The 5,003-nt window shown below is 41.0% G+C and overlaps 1 long non-coding RNA gene across 1 annotated transcript in view; it reads right to left on the minus strand.

The window, feature by feature from the left end:
• The window catches only part of LOC116669868 (uncharacterized), an 827,043-nt gene extending 823,977 nt beyond the window's left edge, over nt 1-3,066 (minus strand). The window contains exon 1 of the long non-coding RNA XR_004326893.1: nt 2,976-3,066. This is a non-coding gene — a long non-coding RNA (uncharacterized LOC116669868). The remainder of the gene's footprint in view (nt 1-2,975) is intronic.
• Nucleotides 3,067-5,003: the final 1,937 nt, after the last annotated feature.

Genomic DNA, 5,003 nt, shown 5'->3' on the forward strand with positions numbered 1-5,003 from the left:
TGTCCTCCTCCCCATATGCAACAACCATCTGTTATTACCCTCAAGCATAGACAAAACATTTACATGTTGGAGGAAGATGGGCCTGGTCTCTTTTAGTGACCTTTACTTAGATGAGGCCGTTGGAAATATGGCCGACCTTGCTGCAAACTTTGGGACTCCAAAAGTGGATCTATTCAGATATTTCCAATTGCGCAATTTCACCAAAACACAATTCACCTCATTTCCTGCATTACCTGAAAAAACTCTTAGAAAAAACGTAGAAAGTATCATGTCCTCCTCAGCATCACAAAATAGCATCTCGTCAATCTATGGTCTCCTTTCATCTGAACTCTCCCTTCCTTCAGGGCTTAGGGATGTTTGGGAAAGGGAGCTAGGTCTCGCCCTAGATGAGGACTGGTGGAGAGAAGTTTTACTCAGAAGTCAAAGTACTTGTATCTGTATACGTGTGAGACTCATTCAATTCAAAGTGGTCTTCAGACTTCATTACACAAGAGCCAGACTGAAAAGACTATTCCCTGGTACAGATGATCTCTGCATCAGGTGCTTTCAATCTCCAGCAGACCATACACACACTTTTTTTCTCCTGCCCTAAGCTATACTCTTTTTGGACATCCTTTTTTGACACCCTCTCTGTAGTCCTTGATAGCCCTATGTCCCCATGGCCCTTGATTGGTATATTTGGTGCGTCTCCTATTGTAGGAAGATTTAATGGCTACCAAGCTGATGATATTGCATTTGCCGCTCAAATACTGCTACAGTGGAAGAGCCCAAAGCCACCTAGAACAAATTCCTGGGTAGAAGATGTAATGTCATTCTTTCACCTAGAAAAAAATCAAACACACTGTCAGAGGATCCCTGAAGAAATTTCATAAAACCTGGGACCCACTTCTTTCTTATGCAAACCATCTATCCTGAGCCAATGGTAGTCACCCCCCCCCCCCCCCCCCCATTTTCATTTTTTTCTTTAATTTAATTTAATTTATTCTATTTCTTTATTTACTTCTTTTTTTTTTCCTTCTTGAGTCAGGGAGATGGGTGGGCAAGTTAGACGAATGGAAGATACATGTTCAGTATCTGGTAAAAGGGTGGTGGAGGGAGGGAATGGGTGGGAATACATGGGTTTCTGTTCTGTTTTAAAAAGCAAGAAAAATGTCAAACCGGCTACCCTTTGTTATTCCCAATACAGCCTGTAATAATTTATGAGGTTTGAGAAATAAACATACTTTGGAAAAAAAAAAAAAAAGCTCATGAAGCTATTCATGAAACTACTGATTTGTTTTTTGACCACTAGGAACAACTCCACAACAAGGTGAAAATCACACGTTTATGACATCTTAACACGTTAGCAAATGTTTGCCTAATAATATATCCCTGTTGGACAGAGCAACATTAGGACTCATTTGGAGTTTCTGTCCATCAGACGATATTTATTAATAAAGCTTTAAGTACAATAGTTAACCCTCCTGTTGTCCTCAGGTCAAATACAACGCTCTTTGCAAATTCAATTGATCACTTTCATTCCTGACTGAACTCATCTGTCCGTTCCTCTGATCTTAACTATTCGTCAAAATAATTCAATTTCTGCTTTTTTAACTCAAATATTAGGTATAATTCTATATAAATGAGGGTTATTGACCATGGATTCCAAAATGTACTGTAAAACTAGTGGTAGTAAGGTGGTGTTGTTGAAAACTACAACAAAAAGTCTGAAAAAGGAACAAAAACTTCCAATTTTTGTCCATTTTTGACCCGGAAGGACAACACAAGGGTTAAGAAAATGAATTTAGTTACGTTCCAATATTGTTGATGGTAAGTGAGAGGTAGATCTGATTTCCTCCACATCAGCTGCAATTCCTGAGTTTCAAATCCTGAGACAAAGAGACAACCAGGCTGTCTGTCTGTCTCTGTCCTTTTGACTATTACGGTTTCTTGTTGCGCTTTTCCTTGCCGTTGATTTGCTTTCGGAAAGCAAACATGCTAATAAATTTGATAGCATTAATCACTCTAATGCATAAAATGAACTATGTTATGGTCCACACAAACATACACATGCATCATCTGGTATCCCAAGATTTTCAGATTACAAGATTTTCCTAAGACGTACACACACAAATCAGCACAAAGACGGCAATGTCTATCTGGAGTCTTGTGCCTGCTTATGTAGTGGAGAGACGAGAAAATAGGAAATTGGTAGCATCTCGCTCCCTTCTGCCAAGCTTCAACTGCTAATTGAGCATATGCTCCCCCCCCCCCATAGTACCTCATTAGAGAGAGCGAGAGAGTGGGAGAAAGGGGGGCAGAGGCAGAAGAGAGCGACAGAGGAAGAAGATGAAGTGATTGAAAGTCAGAGGGAAAGGAAGAGAAGATAAATGATGTCAGGAGAAAGAAATGAGAGACAGAGATGTGAAATTGCCCTCAGGTGGTGAACTCTGCTGTGACGGTAAAGCCCTGTAGCGTTGGTGAGAACTCCCTTCCTCGAGTCAAGCTGACAGCCATTCCTGTCAGAGAACCGCAGGCTATGACACACACACACACACACACACAAATATTATTCAGCAAATGCAAGCTCTTCGTTCTCACACACAAGAGTATTGCACCTAAAAGCATCACTGTCAAATCTGCACATTCTGTACACAAGTTTTGCCGACCTTCTACCAAACAACTTTTCAAGCGATTATTTCCAATATCGATTATTTCCAATATCGTAATAAAATCCTGAGAGTCTTCCTAGAGTTGCGGCGTTCCCGTTGTCTCAATGGTTTGATGTAAGGTGGTCCTAAAACTCAGTTCCAGTCTTTTTCCCGTTTCCCGTCCCATGTTTGATATTATTATTGATATGCGGCCCTTTGCTGCATGTCATTCCTTCCTTTCTCTCCCCTTTTATGTGTTCAGCTGTCCTGTCAAATAAAGGCCTAAAATGCCCCAAAAATAATCTTTAAAAAAATTCCACATCCCCACTCTTTACATATTCTGACAGTCTTCAACGTTAGATGTGAGATGATTGTCTTCAGATGTGAGATGGTGTCAGTCTTTTCAAAGTCTGTTCAGCATCTGCTAGTGTATGGTAGGCATCGTCTGCATGTGTACATTTCATTGACATAATATGATAACAATATTAACTGACAATATAATAAAATAAGCAACCGGCCAACACTTACCAAAGGCCAGTTAAAACACATGCAGCATGTATACGTAACACCACATTTAGTGCATTGTATTAGTGTTCATTAATCTGCATCAGTAAACCAAGTCACGACTTCAGGCAAAGAACTTCTAGTATTTTTAAATTAGAGGTCAAACGGATTATAGATATACCAAAAAATATAACCAGTCCAAATGAAAATCCGACAAATGGAAAAGCCCACCTCATCGCCAGTTCATATAGACATACAGAGCCTTGCAGGATTTTAAATACCTGCGCTAACAAGGTCTCAAAACTCCCCAACATCCCTTGATACAGAGTTGCCAACACATCCTCAGTCACCTCCTCTGTTGTGTTTATGCGTCTTCCTTGTCTTCGCTGTAATGTTCTGGCTGCCTCGTGTAATTTAACCAAATCTAATGCAAAGTAGAAGTTTCTACAGAAGCCTCTCTATCTCCCTCGCTATCTCTCCTCCAACTCTGTTTTGAAAGGCGTGCCAAAGCTGATCTGAAGGCTCTCAAACTGATACTTCAATTTCCCCAAATCATAGAAGGCTCAGGACGAGGAATTTTTAATCTCCACCCACCCGCAGGCCAGTGCTCACTCTGCCATAACAAACATATCTCTTTCTCTCTCTCTCTCACTCTCATTGCCTGTCTGTGACTCTCATCTCACATCTTTTGTCTGTCGCTGTGGATTTATTTTGTCATACAATATGTCTCAGCAAGCATTGTGAGGATGACAGTGTGCAGGAGCGAGCCAAGAGCGTGGTCACGGAAAGCTTGGATCATGTGGACACGCCAACAATTTAGATGTCATCACTTTATTATTCCTCACGGGGGCGGCAGAAACTACACACTATACCTTTAAGTACAGTTCTTGTGTAAATGTACTTAGTTGCATTCCAACACTGCTGCTGAGCTTTATGACAATGCAAGCGTGAATATTGTAGCAATATTTACATGAAATGTGTGGAAGAAGGGCTTCGTTGCAAATCGTCTTAACTGCTGGAGCGTTCCCCTGCTCTCTTAGTGCCACCACTCCCTGCGTCAAATGGCATTTAGTCCCACGGCATGTCTCCATGTGCCCGCACTCTAATTGGTCTGCAACATCTGTCCTCACGCACTCACAAATACACACTCTCAAAGAAACATGCACACAAGTCTAACGCTGCATCTGTCAGCAAAACAAGAAGGAAGACACAAAACGCTTGCCAGAATGCCACTTTTGTGATGTTATGTGCACAATGTGTGTAAGTGTATGTGTGTGTGTGTGTGTGTGTGTACACATCATTAAGACACAAAAAAACGTGCGTTTGATAGAAACACAAAATAGTAATAATCTGTTTATGCGGTTTTAAAAAAAGGGAAGGAGAAAACATCTCGGAGCATTTCACCGGTTTGACTTCTGCAAGACAAGTACACGTTGGATTTTTTAAAGCTAACACTGGTGGAACATCTTTGATGACACACAGTGACCTAATACTCCAGGGGTGGAATGCTCGCACAGCTTAATGCCACATTTTGTTTTGCACATGGATATTAAAAGCGTATTTGGTGGTGCTTGTTTTTACATCTGCTATAAAAAGATGCTCTCGCGACTTCCCCGGGGCTGCTGGCAAGTTGACTCGCTCAGAAAGGATCAAGCATGCCACAAAAAAAAAGAAAAGAGAGAGATGAGGAGTTTGCATCATTCCTTTAATCTGAGTTTTAGGAGAGGGGTTGGAGAGAAAGCAAGAGTCTGTAAGAAGAGAATGAGCCAACAACAAAGAAAGAAAGAAAATGACAAGGGGAGACAAAACATGAGGATAACAAAAGGAGGAAAATACTTAACAGTTCTAAACAGGGTGTGGAGAAACACT

The sequence above is a fragment of the Etheostoma spectabile genome, chromosome 20 (assembly GCF_008692095.1).
Source record: "Etheostoma spectabile isolate EspeVRDwgs_2016 chromosome 20, UIUC_Espe_1.0, whole genome shotgun sequence".
Taxonomy (NCBI): domain Eukaryota; kingdom Metazoa; phylum Chordata; class Actinopteri; order Perciformes; family Percidae; genus Etheostoma; species Etheostoma spectabile.